This window comes from Rhinoderma darwinii, chromosome 10 (assembly GCF_050947455.1).
Source record: "Rhinoderma darwinii isolate aRhiDar2 chromosome 10, aRhiDar2.hap1, whole genome shotgun sequence".
Taxonomy (NCBI): Eukaryota; Metazoa; Chordata; class Amphibia; order Anura; family Rhinodermatidae; genus Rhinoderma; species Rhinoderma darwinii.
The window spans coordinates 30,830,222-30,846,809 of NC_134696.1; positions in this window are offsets into that span (position 1 = coordinate 30,830,222).

Sequence of the window (16,588 nt, forward strand, 5' to 3'; positions counted from 1 at the left end):
GCCGGAAGTGAAGGACGAGTTATAGTGCAGCATACATTATAATGACGCTGCTGTACTTATTATATACTGAGTAGTCAGTATATGGTCTAGTCACAAGAGCTAGCATCTAATGGAACTATTCAGATACATAGTTTTTTTTTGTGATAATTTATAAATATTGCATGGACTTAGGTTGTAGTCAGAAACTAGTTTTCATTGCTGAAGACGCTCCAAAACTTTAATTGTTATTAAAGGATAAATGGATACAAATTTATGTACTAATATTCTATGTCAAAAGTAAATCAACTTCCTAATATGCCTTCTGTCAAAAATCTGAACACATTTGTTCCTATTCACCCTACCCCTGGCCGGCCGGAAGTTCTGCTTTTCAGCCTAGTGTTTTTTTTGCTTCGACACACACTCGTTCGTTATTATGGAGACAGACCATCCTATTGGTCCACAGCCTCGTGCCCGCGCAGAAAATTTAGTGTCCCTGGAAAACCCCTTTAAACTCTTCCATTCAAAGGGGTTCTCTTAGGCTGGGTTCACACGACCTATTTTCAGGCGTAATTCAGGCGTTTTACTCCTCGAATTACGCCTGAAAAAACGGCTCAATTACGCCTACAAACATCTGCCCATTGCTTGCAATGGGTCTTACGATGTTCTGTTCAGACGAGGTGTAATTTTATGCGTCACTGTCAAAAGACGGCGCGTAAAAAGACGCCCGCGTCAAAGAAGTGCAGGACACTTCTTGGGACGTAATTGGAGCCGTTTTTCATTGACTCCATTGAAAAACAGCTCCAATTACGTCCGTAATGGACGCCGCGAAAAACGCGAGTACTTGCAATTACGTCTGAAATTCAGGAGCTGTTTTCGCCTGAAAACATCTCCGTAATTTCAGTCATATTTTACGTCTGCGTGTGAACATACCCTTAGACTTAACATCAATGTTCGGTCAGTGCGGCTCTGCATACCCTTCATTGTGTTGATCGGCAGGTGTCCCAAAGATCGGACTCCCACCGATCAAATATTGATGGCCTATCCTATATTATTATTTTGGTATTATAATAAATAAAATAAAAAAAGTTCCCATCTTGGGCACTTCTGGAACCCGCACCTATCTCTAGAATGGGGCCCCCAACCCCTGTCCTACCTTGTCTGACTCTCGCTGCTCCCCAGCCACTTACTGATGCCCATTCACTCAGCGAACTTGGCTGTTTCCGTTCATCAGTCAGTGGGCAGGGAGAAGTAGGAGCGGGACCAGGTAGGAACAGGGTCAGTGGACCCGTTCTAGAGATAAGTGTGGGACCTGCATCTATGAGACATTTATAGCATATCCTATAGATATGACGCAAATGTCCTAGATAGGAAAACTCCTTTAAGGTCGTTGAACCATATTTGCAAAATTGCAAAAAGGTGCCTGGTAATTTAGGACTGAAATACTATGGTTGTTAAGGGGTTAAAGAAGCAGTTCAATTAAATATTCCTAGAATTTCTATGGAAAATGGCACGTGCCGTGGTTTAACTTGAATCTTCTGGGCCCCAATGCAAAATCTGTAACCCCTACACGCACGCACGCACGCACGCACGCACGCACGCACGCACGCACACACACACACACACACACACACACACACACACACACTTCTGCAGCAATTCTATTGAATATAGCAGACTTTCTGCGGCAGCAAAAACGCACCATTTCCTGCATTTTTTTACTGCAGAAAATGGTGCGTATTTTGCTGCGTTTCATAATGTTGGGAGATGGTGACATCTCCGAAAAATGCAGCAATTCAGTCCACTTTCCGCAGCAGGAATTGACATGCTGCGGCCCGAAAAATACGCACCGCAGGTCAATTTCTGCGCAGAATATTTACGCATCATGTGGATGTGACTTGTTAAATGTCATCCAGTTTGCTGCTACTGTATTCTGTTGTGTTATTTTACGCAATTCCGGACGGAAACAAGGCAGCAATTCTGCTACGTGTGGACGAGCCCTAATACTGGTGTTTTCTCATGTGGCAGACAGGCACCAGGGCCCAAGCGTGAATGCTCCCTCAGAACCCCCTACAGCTATACGCCCTTGTGTAAGGGTATTTTCACACTGCTCATTTTCAGCCGTTTTTCGGGACGTAACCACGGGGGGAAGATACGGGGGGGCTGAACGCCTCCAAACATCTGCCCATTCGTTCCCACGGGGCATTTATTTATGTGGCCATTTGTAAAAACGGCTCCCCGTAAAAAATAAGTGCATGTCACTTCTTGAGCCGTGTTTAGAGCCGTTTTTCATTGTCTCAATAGAAAACTCTAAAAACGGGCGTAAAAAACGCATAAAAAAACGCTTGATGCATAAAAAACGGTTGAAATTCAGGGGCTGTTTTCCCTTGAACACAGCTCCGCATTTTGAGACGTTTTTTATTTTGTGTGTGCTCATACCCTAAGGGTATGTGCACACGCTTAACCAAAAACGTCTGAAAATACAGAGCTGTGTTCAAGGGAAAACAGCCCCTGATTTTTAGATGTTTTTTAATCAAAGTCGCGTTTTTCACGGCTGTTTTTGGAGATGTTTTTGTACCGAGTCAATGAAAAATGGCTCCAAAAACGTCCCAAGAAGTGACATGCACCTCTTTTTCGCGGGCATCTTTTTACGTGACATTTTTGGAAACGAGGCACAAAAAAATGCCCAGTCGGAACAGAACGCCGTTTTTCCCATTGAAATCAATGGGCAGATGTTTGGAGGCGTTATGCTTCCGTTTTTTCAGGCGTTTTTCGAGGCGTAAACCCCCCGAAATATGCCTGAAATCAGTCCGTGTAAACATACTCTAAAACAAAAGAAAATGCATCCACTGATTGTAACCTGAAAGCGATGCATAAGACGAGGGCTACATGGCAACTTTGGTCATGTGACATGAAGATCGCAATGCGACATCACAAGTAATTGTGAATGTGGTCACATTATGACACGCAACTTAAAGCGGCCGCAACATGAAAATTACTGAAAATGCAAACGTGGATATTTGTTCACAAGTCGCATGCACCCTTGCCTGCATAGACTTTAATGTAAGTCGGGTGCAACTGCAATTAATTTGCGACTTGTTGCCAATTTTCATTTTTTGGGTGTCCTTTAGATATCGCGAAGCCTGAATCTCTTAATACTCGAAACCAAATCACAAACTAAAATACTCGTACAACAGCAAGTCGCAAACAATTTGGTCTCATAACTTGTGTGCGACTTGTTTTTGCACGACCAAAGTCGCTGTGTAGCCCTAGCCTTATCCACGTTTTTGGCACAGATGTGTAAAAACACACCCATAGGCCTCATGCACACGACCGTGTAGATTTTGGCTCTTAATACACTGTGCCATATGCAATTGTATTGCAGGCTACATAGTTCCTTTGGTCGGCTAGCAACCCTGTAAGGCCTTATTCACACAGCGCAGTTTTGATGCAGTTTTTGAAACCACAACTAGGATTGGATCGTTAAGGGAGTGAAAGTATATAGGATAGATTCTATGTCTCCTTTTTTTGAATCCACACCTGGTTGTGGCTTCAAAAACTGCACCAAAACTGCACTGTGTGAATATACACTCACCCTGAGAATCTGTTCATTACATCTGAATGGGGTTTCTGCAGCATGTGCATGAATTTCTGCAGGCCTCGTTCACAGGAATTTTTGCAACAAATCTGCCACATGTGAATTGATACCAGGGGCATAGCTAAAGGCTCATGGGCTTTGGTGCAAAAATTCAACTTGGGCACCCCTACCCCTCCAACACCACCAGACCCCTGCGCGCCTATACCCAGCGAATTTGCCCAACAGCCCCCTTGAGCTGCCCCCACAGTATAATGCACCCACACAGTATAATGCCCCCACACAGTATAATGCTCCCATAGCTTTCCCATACAGTATAATGCCCCCATAGCTGCCCCATACAGTATAATGCTCCCCATAGCTGCCCCCACACAGTATAATGCTTCCCATAGCTGCCCCATACAGTATAATGCTCCCCATAGCTTCCCCATACAGTATATTGCTGCCCCCACACAGTATAAGGTCCCCCATAGCTTTCCCCACAATATAATGCCCCATAGCTGCCCCCACAGTATAATGCTCCCCATAGCTTTCCCCACAGTATAATGCACCCACAGCTGCCCCCACAGTATAATGCTCCCCATAGCTTTCCCCACAGTATAATTCCACCCATAGCTGCCCAATACAGTATAATGCCCCTCATACAGTATAATGCTCCCATAGCTGCCACCATATCGGCCCCCCTCCCATACCCAGTATAATGCCCCCATAGAAAAATAATAAAATAATTATTTAACTAGCCCCGTTCCCATGACAAGTGGAGGAGATCCTTCTCCTCCTTTAGCCTGTGCTCTGAGTGACTTGGCGAGACAGGCGCGATGACATCACTACATCGTGCCTGTCTGCGCCGAGCCGCTCATGGCTGACGGCAGAGTAAATGCTGGAGCAAGGAGCCGTCAGCTCCATGCTTCAGCGTTGAATTCAACTGTATCTGCGTCCTGAGGACGCAGATACAGTTGGAATCGGGACTTCGTGAGTGGCTCGCGATCCCCCGGAGGTATTGTGCTGTCTGTGTGTGCGGTGGAGAGGGGCGGCCTGTAATTTAAAAGCCCCGCTCTCCTCTCTCCACCGCACACACAGACAGTACAATACAACACATGTTACGTTCTCTTTCTGACTGGCTGGAACGCCACGGTGTACTGCGTGTACTGTGTGACTGTGACTTCAAAATAAGGTGCCATTCTTTGTGTAAAAAAAAGAAAAAAGGGCATGACCCTCAGTCTACTCAAATGCTCTTCCCCATAATGCAGATTGTGTAATATTTGTGATGACTGACAAGCAAATCCCATATCAAATATTTCCTTGTTGACTTTCTTTGTGTTTCTCGCTTGTGTTTCACAATGCACTGTGTTATAAGAACACAACGATCACTGCACAATGCGATTGTGGCTTTGTGGTATTTGTTCTTCATGCACAGTTGTAATACTGAGACTAACATTTTGCAATAAATGATATGAATCAGTCTGACAAAGTGGTGTGAAGTGGTAAAACTGCCCATATTCATCAGATCTCGGCTTCCTCTACATTCTGTATGAAGTGGGGGAGTCATGTATTAAGACAAAACTACGCTACTGTCACTTCAGATTTTGAGTGGATTAGGCATTAGGATAAACATGGCAATAAGACCCCCCTTTACAATGCATTCGGAAAGTCTTCTGACCCTTTAAATTTTTTCACATTTTGTTATGTTGAGATCTTGTGCTAAAATAATTATTCTGCACTCAATACCCCATAATGACAAAGTGAAAACAGAATGTTAGTTCTTTGCTAATTTATTGAAAAGGTAAAAACTAAAATATTGCATTGACATAAGATTCAGACCCTTTACTCAGTACTTAGGTGAAGCACCTTTGGCAGTGATAACAGCCTCCAGTCTTCTTGGCTATGATGCCACAAGGTTTGCACACCTGGATTTGGGGATTTTCAGCCATTCTTCTCAAGCTCTGTCAGGTTGGATGGGGACCATCGGTGGACGGCCATTTTCAGGTCTCTCCAGAGATGTTCGATTGGGTTCAAGGCTCTGGCTGGGCCACTCAAGGACATTCACAGAGTTGTCCCTAAGCCACTCATGTGTAGTCTTGGCTGTGTGTTTAGGGTCATTGTCTTGTTGGAAAGTGAACCTTTGGGCCAGTCTGAGGTCCACAGCACTCTGGATCAGGTTTTCATTAAAAATATCTCTGTACTTTGCTTCATTCATCTTTCCCTTAACCCTGACCAGTCTCCCTGTCCCAGCCGCTGTAATGTCCGTGGCTGCGGGCCGTCAGCTCCAATCTCCCCCTGACAGCCGCAGCCACGAGTCGGCAAGCGCTGGCTCCAGCCTCCTCAGGAGACGCCAGCGCTTGCGTCCACTCACTTCAGCCGGATCCAGTAGGGTGCGCGCGCACGCTCGTGCCCGCTCTTAAAGGGGCAGCGCAGGCACCGGACATTGTGGATGAACTTTGACCCATGAGTACCCTGGACTATAAGAGGGTTCCAGCCTCCTAGTTCGATGCCTGAGCGTTGTTGTGTTCCCTAGTTTGTCTACGTGATTGCCTCCTAATGTCTTACCTGTTCCAGTCCCTGCTCCAGTTCCTTTACCTGTTCCAGTTCCTGTTCCTAGGATTTCATACATTCCCGGTCTAGCACAGAGCTGTGCCAAAGTCGTGCCGTGCTGCATCCACGTCTGACCTTCTTCACCTCGCCTGACGTCTACCTGCTGCCTAGTCCCAGCCGAGCCTGCCCTGCTGCTGTCTGAGCTGCCACAGGTACCTATAGAACTATAGACTCTCACTTGCTCCCTGTTGGCCAGCTGCCTTACCGCCAAGGGGGTACGACCCAGTGGGTCCACAGACCTTTCGTGACAGCCGCTAAAACCCCCACCGAATGATGCTGCCACCACGATGCTTCACTGTAGGGATGGTATTGGACAGGTGATGAGCAGTGCCTGGTTTCCTCGAGACATGACGCATAGGCCTCATGTACACGACCGTAGCCATGTGCACGGCCGTGATTTTCGGGTCAGACGGTCGTAGAGTGTCACAATTGAGGTCAAAAAGTTCAATCTTGGTTTCATCAGAGCACAGAATCTTGTTTCTCACAGTCAGAGAGTCCTTTAGGTGCTTTTTTGCACACTCCAGGGGGGCTGTCATTTGACTTTTACTGATAAGAGGCTTCTTTCTGACCACTCTGCCATAAAGTCCAGATTGGTGGAGTGCTGCAGTGATGGTTGATCTTCTGGAAGTTTCTCCCATCTGCACACAGGATCTTTGGAGTCAGAATGGAAAAAGCAGCGCCTGCTCCGGCGGACTCAACCCTTCCACATATTTTGTGGACAGTCATTCATCTGATTGGTCGCATCGTAATACTATATTTCTCCTGCAGTGGCCGCTGCAGGGGAAGTGCCTGACTGGCCAAGGCTTCCCCAGGCAAAATTAATTGTTTGCAAGGAGTGCTTTGAGCAGACTCACATATGTCACTATTGAGACAACCCCATTTAAAAAGAAAAAAATGTAAAGAAACTAAAGCATCAGTGCACAAGTATCATTGTTTCATTTAACATTTATGTTGTACGGTCTCTCATTTTCATACCGACAAGTACATCAAATTATTTTAATAGACAATTAATTTATGTGTCCAATATGCAGGAAGCTCGCTGCAATTCAAACCCTTTCTTCCAAAGTGCTGCAGAGAATTGATTTAGCCAGGCCGTGTATGCAGGCAGGTGCTGACGCCTGCTTCTGTGAAATACTATCACTGACCTTCTAGGAAACGTCAATAATCTAGACTCCTGCTAAGTCATGTGTGTATACATACAGTGAAGGAAATAAGTATTTGATCCCTTGCTGATTTTGTAAGTTTGCCCACTGTCAAAGACATGAACAGTCTAGAATTTTTAGGCTAGGTTAATTTTACCAGTGAGAGATAGATTATATTAAAAAAAAAAACAGAAAATCACATAGTCAACATTATATATATTTATTTGCATTGTGCACAGAGAAATAAGTATTTGATCCCTTTGGCAAACAAGACTTAATACTTGGTGGCAAAACCCTTGTTGGCAAGCACAGCAGTCAGATGTTTTTTGTAGTTGATGATGAGGTTTGCACACATGTTAGATGGAATTTTGGCCCACTCCTCTTTGCAGATCATCTGTAAATCATTAAGATTTCGAGGCTGTCGCTTGGCAACTCGGATCTTCAGCTCCCTCCATAAGTTTTCGATGGGATTAAGGTCTGGAGACTGGCTAGGCCACTCCATGACCTTAATGTGCTTCTTTTTGAGCCACTCCTTTGTTGCCTTGGCTGTATGTTTCGGGTCATTGTTGTGCTGGAAGACCCAGCCCGAGCCATTTTTAATGTCCTGGTGGAGGGAAGGAGGTTGTCACTCAGGATTTGACGGTACATGGCTCCATCCATTCTCCCATTGATGCAGTGAAGTAGTCCTGTGCCCTTAACAGAGATACACCCCCAAAACTTAATGTTTCCACCTCTATGCTTGACAGTGGGGACGGTGTTCTTTGGGTCATAGGCAGCATTTCTCTTCCTCCAAACACGGCGAGTTGAGTTAATGCCAAAGAGCTCAATTTTAGTCTCATCTGACCACAGCACCTTCTCCCAATCACTCTCAGAATCATCCAGATGTTCATTTGCAAACTTCAGACGGGCCTGTACATGTGCCTTCTTGAGCAGGGGGACCTTGCGGGCACTGCAGGATTTTAATCCATTACGGCGTAATGTGTTACCAATGGTTTTCTTGGTGACTGTGGTCCCAGCTGCCTTGAGATCATTAACAAGTCCCCCCGTGTAGTTTTCGGCTGAGCTCTCACCTTCTTCAGGATCAAGGATACCCCACGAGGTGAGATTTTGCATGGAGCCCCAGATCGATGTCGATTGACAGTCATTTTGTATGTCTTCCATTTTCTTACTATTGCACCAACAGTTGTCTCCTTCTCACCCAGCGTCTTACTTATGGTTTTGTAGCCCATTCCAGCCTTGTGCAGGTCTATGATCTTGTCCCTGACATCCTTAGAAAGCTCTTTGGTCTTGCCCATGTTGTAGAGGTTAGAGTCAGACTGATTAATTGAGTCTGTGGACAGGAGTCTTTTATACAGGTGACCATGTAAGACAGCTGTCTTTAATGCAGGCACCAAGTTGATTTGGAGCGTGTAACTGGTCTGGAGGAGGCTGAACTCTTAATGGTTGGTAGGGGATCAAATACTTATTTCGCTGTGCACAATGCAAATAAATATATATAATTTTGACTATGTGATTTTCAGTTTTTAAAAAAAATATAATCTATCTCTCACTGGTAAAATTAACCTAGCCTAAAAATTCTAGACTGTTCATGACTTTTACAGTGGGCAAACTTACAAAATCAGCAAGGGATCAAATACTTATTTCCTTCACTGTATACTCCTTCCCTTCTCGTTACTTAAAGGGATTGTCTGCTTTTGACAACCCCTATTTGTTAGAAGACTACTAAAAAAAATAAGCTGGTAACAGGATGCAAGTCTTCACCCCTGCAGCGCCACCACAGGGGAAATGAAGCATTACAGACAACCCCTTTAAATACACTATAATTACTGCAACATTACTGCTGTCAAAAATTTGGTCCCTAGGGCTTATCTCAAGGACTTTGGCTGAAAGTGTATCTGGGCTTGTTTATATTGTCAGATCCATGTATGCTGCTTTAACCCGTTAGTGACCGCCCCATAGTGTTTTTACGGCGGCCACTAACGGGCTTTATTCCGATGCAATAGCCTTTTTACGGCGCTGCATCGGAATTAATAAACAGAGCAGGGAGCCGTTAAATCTCCCTGCTCTCAGCTGCATAATACACTGCAATACAAAAGTCTTGCAGTGTATTATAAATGCAATCGGATAATCGCATAGTGAAGTCCCCTAGTGGGACTAGTAAAAAAGTGAAAAAAAAGTTTCATAGAATGTGAAAAAAAAAAGTGAAAAAAAAATACAATTAAAAACCCACTTTTTCCCCTTATAAACTGGTTTATTAATAAAAAACAAAATAAAGTAAAAAAGTTACACATATTTGGTATCGCCGCATCCGTAACAACCCCATCTATAAAGTTATTACATCATTTAACTCGCACGTTAAACGTCATAAAAAATAAAATAAAAAACAATGCATTGCTGTTTTCTTTGAATCCTGCTATAAAAAAAATGGAATAAAAAGTGATCAAAAAGTCGCATCTACTCAAATATTGTACCAATAAAAACTACAAGTCGTTCCGCAAAAAAAAAAAACTGCATAGGCGAAAAAATAAAAAAGTTATGGCTCTTCAAATATGGAGACACAAAAACAAATAATTTTGAAAAAAAAGTGTTTTAACTGTGTAAAAGTAGTAAAACATACAAAATCTATATCAATTTGGTATCGTTGCAATCGCAACAACCCGCTGAATAAAGTTTTTGTGTTATTTATACCACATGGTAAACGGCGTAAATTTAGGACGCAAAAAAGTGTGACGAAATTGCAGTTTTTTTTCTATTCCCCCCAAAAAAGTAAATAAAAGTTAATCAATGAATTCTATGTACCCTAAAATGGTGCTATTAAAAATCACATCTTGTCCCGCAAAAAACAAGACCTTATACAGCTATGTCGACGCAAAAATATAGACGTTATAGCTCTTAGAATGAGACGATGGAAAAAAGCAAAAAATGGCTTGGTCATTAAGGTCTAAAATAGGCTGGTCATTAAGGGGTTAAAGAGGCTCTGTCACGACATTATAAGTGCCTTATGTTCTACATAATGAGATGGGCGCTATAATGTAGGTGACAGCAGTGTTTTTTTATTTAGAAAAACGATCTATTTTCACCAAGTTACGACCTGTTTTAGCTTTATGCTAATTACTTTTTTAATGCCCAACTGGGCGTGTTTTTAATTTTGACCATGTGGGCGTTGTGAGGAGAAGTGTATGACACTGACCTATCAGAGACCAATCAGCGTCATACACTTCTCTCCATTCATGTAATCAGCACAGCGTGTGCTGTCACTTACACCCACATTAACGTTACTGAAGTGTCCTGACAGTGACTAGACATCACCTCCTGCCAGGACGGGATGTCTATTCACAATCCTGATACTTCAGTAATGTTTGTGTGTGACTTACAGCACAGCAAGGGTAATCTCGCGAGATCACACTGTAAATGACAGCACAACGTGATCTCGCTGTGCTGTAAGTCACGCACAAACGTTAGCGAAGTGTCGGGATTGTAAATAGACATCGCGTCCTGGCTGGAGGTGATGTCTATTCACTGTCAAGACACTTCAGTAACGTTTATGTGGGTGTAAGTGACAGCGCAGGCTGTGCTGATTACATGAATGGAGAGAAGTGTATGACGCTGATTGGTCACTGATTGGTCAGCGTCATACACTCCTGTGTACAACGCCCACTTGGTCAAAAGTAAAAACACGCCCAGTTGGGCATTAAGAAAATCATTAGCATAAAGCTAAAATAGGTCGTAACTTGGTGAAAATAGATCGTTTTTCTAAATAAAAAACACTGCTGTCACCTACATTACAGTGCCGATCAGATTATGTAGGAGATAGGGCACTTATAATGTGGTGACAGAGCCTCTTTAAGTGTCAGCTATGTGCATCCAAATAGCCGTGTATGTGAATTTAGCAGTGTAATGTATAAATATATTAGGGCAAACTTTGTCGTTTTGGCCTCATCCAATGAGGAAAAATGAGGCATATGTCATATTAAAAATGGCATAGATGGGTATACACAAATTTGCTTTAAATGGTTTTCTCAACATAGACAATTCAATGACATATTCACATTCCCTGGAACTTCCCCCCTATCGGGAGAATGGTGATTTTCCTAAATAGTCAATGCAAATGACAGTCAGTATAATCTTCAAGCCATCAATGCAAATTGGAGTATAATGCAAATTGTATTGAACAAATCTCCTAATGATAACAGGTTTATTTTTAGAAGTAAAAAACTCACAATGCACTGTTTCACATTATTATACACAACAGAGATCAAAACATTTTAAAGGTTGTAAAGAGAACTAAAATGGTAATTTGTTGAATTTGCAGCATCAGGAGGTCATATTTACAGAAACCAAAAGCTCTTTCAAACAAAAAAAACTTAGCAGGCCAAGTTACATGTTAACATGTTCTTTGATATCACCTTCACAATTCTTGCATCCATTGAATTTGTGAGTATTTGGACAGTTTCTGCTAGAATATCTTTGCAGGATGTCAGAATAACCTCCCAGAGCTTCTGTTTTGATGTGAACTGCCTCCCACCCTCATAGATATTTTGCTTGAGGATGCTCCAAAGGTTCTCAATATAGTTGAGATCAGGGGAACATGGGGGCCACACCATGAGTTTCTCTCCTTTTATGCCCATAGCAGCCAATGACACAGAGGTATTCTTTGCAGCATGAGATGGTCATGCATGAAGATAATTTTGCTACGGAAGGCATGGTTCTTCTTTTTGTACCACGGAAGAAAGTGGTCAGTCATAAACTCTACATACTTTGCAGAGGTCATTTTCACACCGTCAGGGACCCTAAAGGGGCCAACCAGCTCTCTCCCCATGATTCCAGCCCAAAACATGACTCCACCACCTCCTTGCTGACATTGCAGCCTTGTTGGGACATGGTGGCCATTCACCAACCATCCACTACTCCATCCATCTGGACCATCCAGTGTTGCGCAGCACTCATCAGTAAACAACACGGTTTGAAAATTAGTCTTCATGTATTTCTGAGCCCACTGCAACCGTTTCTGCTTGTGAGCATTGTTTAGGGGTGGCCGAATAATAGCTTTATGCACCAGCGGCTTCAAATACCTGTTTGCTGCTTTGCAATGGCATTTTAGCAGCTGCTCTCCTAATCCTATTAATTTGTCTGGCAGAAACCTTCCTCATTATGCCTTTATCTGAACGGACCCGTCTCTGCTCTGAATCAGCCACAAATCTTTTCACAGTACGATGATCACGCTTAAGTTTTCTTGAAATATCCAATGTTTTCGTACCTTGTCCAAGGTATTGCACTATTTCACGCTTTTCGGCAGCAGAGAGATCCTTTTTCTTTCCCATATTGCTTGAAACCTGTGGCCTGCTTAATAATGTGGAACGTCCTTCTTAAGTAGTTTTCCTTTGATTGGGCACACCTGGCAAACTAATTATCACAGGTGTCTGAGATTGATTACAATGATCCAAAGAGCCCTAAGACGCAATACCATCCATGAGTTTAATTGAAAAACTAATAATTAAATGTTTATGACACTTAAATCCAATGTGCATAATAATTTGGAACACTGTGTAGAAATACAATACAATGCCCAAATTATGCTGCCATATGGTGACCAAATAATACTGCAATACAATGCTCAAATGATAGTGCTAGATAGGGCTTACATAAAACTGCACTGCCCCAATAATATTACTATATAGTACGAAATAAAATCGCCAAGCAGTGCTCAAAAAGCAGAACCATGCAGCCAGGGTTGGACTGGCCCAACAGGGAACCAGAGGATCCTCCGGTGGGCCCAGGCACTAATAGAATAATGGGCCTTAAAGGTCCAGCAGAAGATAACCCCATTTGGAGAAATAACTTGCCACTGGGGTCTATTTCTTATGGGATGATTCACAAATTACCTATTATACTTGATTGATGATATGTCCTGTGTGTACAATGATAACAACAAGGACTATGATGAAATGAAGTGGACATGTACATGTTCTTTATAGATGGAGGGCCCTAAGAATCATCTCCTCTGGTGGGCCCAAGGAACCCCAGTCCAACGCTGCATGCAGCACCCCCAAATACCATAATCCCTGACAGTTTTCTCTTTAAAGGAAAGATAAAGAGGAGAGTCATAATATTGTTTTATATGAACCTTCAGATTGGTGAATTTATTTAAGAATTACATTATACATATAAATGAAGGTCATTGCAGCCCTACAACAGTTCTCCTCCCCTTCTTCTCTGCCTATTAGGGCATATAGACGTCGTAGTGGGGAATCTGTAAGAGCGACTCCCATTATGGAGGACTTAAGTCATCCATGTATTAGATGGATAACAATTCATTTGAATAGCCACCAAGTCATACTACATTTTGCCTGCAGCAGTCACAGCTGGGGGGGAAATGTTCAACTGGCCGAGACTAACCTTCAAAGTCAACTGTTTGTCGGGGTGTTCCAGGAGCCATACCTGAGGCGATCAACTGATCCTCACAATGGCTCCTTTAAAAAAGGCGTTGTCAATAAGACAACCTTCATGATCGGAGGGTCGCTTCATCCTGGATCAAAAATAAATTTGACCTAAATAAATGTTGCATTCTAGAAGAAAATATTTTTTGGGGGTTCTTATTGTACCAGGTTGGAGCCAGTAAAGGCAGGAATAAGAATATAATATATTTTTCTTTGCTGTTTCCATTTTGTTATCTAATATATTTGGTTTAACAAATAAAATTTGTGCCATTTGTGTATAGCGTTGCCAAATATGTGTGCTTTATCTAACATCTGGTATTTCCCAATCACAAAGGTTCAGTTTTAATTGGATCTCCCTCAGAGCAATATTAGATAACCAAGGCACCGACTCCAGCTTTATGCGATAAACAAAGACTTGAATCCATTAATCCTGGCATGAATACATAATAGGGCAACGTTTCCGCCACTAGAGGCATTTCTTAAGCAATATGATAACAAAAAGTTAGAGACGTCAGGATTTTAACACAATACATTGGAGAAACTTTTGCTTGTATAAACTAAATTATTGAAATTATTTTTTGACTGCAAACAGGTCAAAACATATGGCGGGTGACTCAGTATTACCAGGATTTACATTTACTTCTTCCCATGAAGGAAAATCCCTAAAATACAACATGCTGGGAACTGCAATGTGTAACTGTAGTGTGGTGAAATCCTTCTTATAATTGGTGTAACAGTAAACTTTAAATATTTTCTATGATTTGATTTAGCGTTAACATGTAAATAGCTGTTTAAGCACGGCCAGTACTGATATTTTAGACGGGCAGATTTCCCGGCTGGTAACACGCGGGCGCTCAACGATTATGATTGTAGATCTGCGCTTGTTTATATCCATTTACATGAGGTAATGATAGGAATGTATGGGGATGAGCGATTGTTAATACCATTGTTCGTCCCCATACATCTGCATCTTGTCGGCAGCGCTTCTCCCTGTTTACACGGGGAGAAGCGCTGCTGACTAGCGACCATTTTTTTTTGGCCACATAAAAGATGTGATCAGCTGAGCGAGCGTTTGCTTGTTCGTTGGCTGAGCGCTGCACTGTCTACACAGGCTAATGATCGGGAATGACCATTCATATGAACGCTCGTTCGTCCGATCATGTAAAGGATGGAATACACGGACAGAGCGATATAACAAGTGAATTGGCTCTTGTTAACAGGCCCTTTTACACGGGCCGATGCTTCACCACATAGGGACGAACAATCGTTAATACGATCGTTCGATTTCTATGAGTTTACATAGTTGTTGGCAGCACATCCCCTGTTTACACGGTGAGATGTGCTGCTGACAACAATGATTTTATAGGCTGTATAAACAATGCGACCATCTGAACTTTTTACATGGGGCAATAATCAGGAACGAACGTTCGTAAGAACACTCATTCGGCCGATGATTGGGACTTGTAAATGGGCCTTAAAAGGGCCTTTAGCCTGTTAGTCCTGTTTCCAGCCCCCACATAAAGTGACTGATAGCTGCTTTTATATGCATTTGTACAGGGTACATCCATGGTGGTCCCTGGTGTGGTGGTCTAGGACAATGAATTGTCATTTCTATATTTTTTTTTTTTTAAAGGCTTTATTTTCAAAACTTTTGTTGTACAAAACACGTACCAATATACAAACCATACAAAATGAAAGACATTCAGAAAGGCATTAGCACCATATAGAAATGTCAACTCGGAGCATATGCATTTTATGACAGTAACAAAATGTACAGGTTTACTATCTCCGAAAGCCTGACTGAATCAAAACTAACATTCACTCACAGCCATCCTTGTGCTCCGAACTCCCCCCCCACACCCACCCATCTCCGTCACTCTCAAGTGACCATTAAACCGCAGTGTCAAGAGTCTCTAACCACCTGGACCAAATTTTCCCGAGTTTATCTGGACATTTTCTGCTAATGTACAACTTTTTATACATAGGTATATATTTATTCACCAGTTGCTGCCAGTGCAGTATACTCGGACTGTCTGTATTCTTCCAAGCCATAATTATAATCTTCCGGCAACAAAAAACAACAAAGCGAAAGAATATCTTATCATAGTGGTTATGAATAACTTCATCCATAATGCCCAAGAGGCACATCTGAGGGGTAAGAAGCCACGGCAACTCATAATGGGTATGCAGAAATTCCACCATCTCCGACCAAAAGGGGGCAACTCTGGGACACATCCACACACAATGTAGAAAGGTACCGACCTCCGATTGGCATCGAAAACAACTATCCGAAGCCAATGCTCCCATCCTCTTAAGCCTAACTGGCGTGTAATAAATCCTATGCAAAAACCGAGATTGTACGAGAAAGTCCCGTGCACTGACCACGAATCAAAAAACGAGGATTCCACATCCCGCCAGTCCTCCTCTGTCAAGTTGGGAACATCACCCCTCTACTGCAGAAATGCCTTATCAAAGGGTCTAGCACCCAGGGTTGTCATGAAGATGTATAATTGTGTGAGGACCTTTGAGAGATCTGGAGCCCCAAGAAGGTCCTCTTGCCTAGCGAAATGCACCTGAGGTGACATAGAGCCAAATTGGGCACACCAGGCATGCCGTATCTGCAGGTAGTGAAAAAAAACTTTCTCTGAGATATTAAATCTATCCTTAAGTTCGGAAAAGGATACAAAGCCAGACTCTACAGTACCTGACCCAGGAATTTGACCACTGCCCCCGACCACATCCCCGCTCCCGGCAGCGATTCAAGATGAGGCAACCAAGGATTATTCCATAGTGGAGTCCGAGGTGAGTATGAGGGGACCGTATTAACCTACAACAGTGCGTGTGCA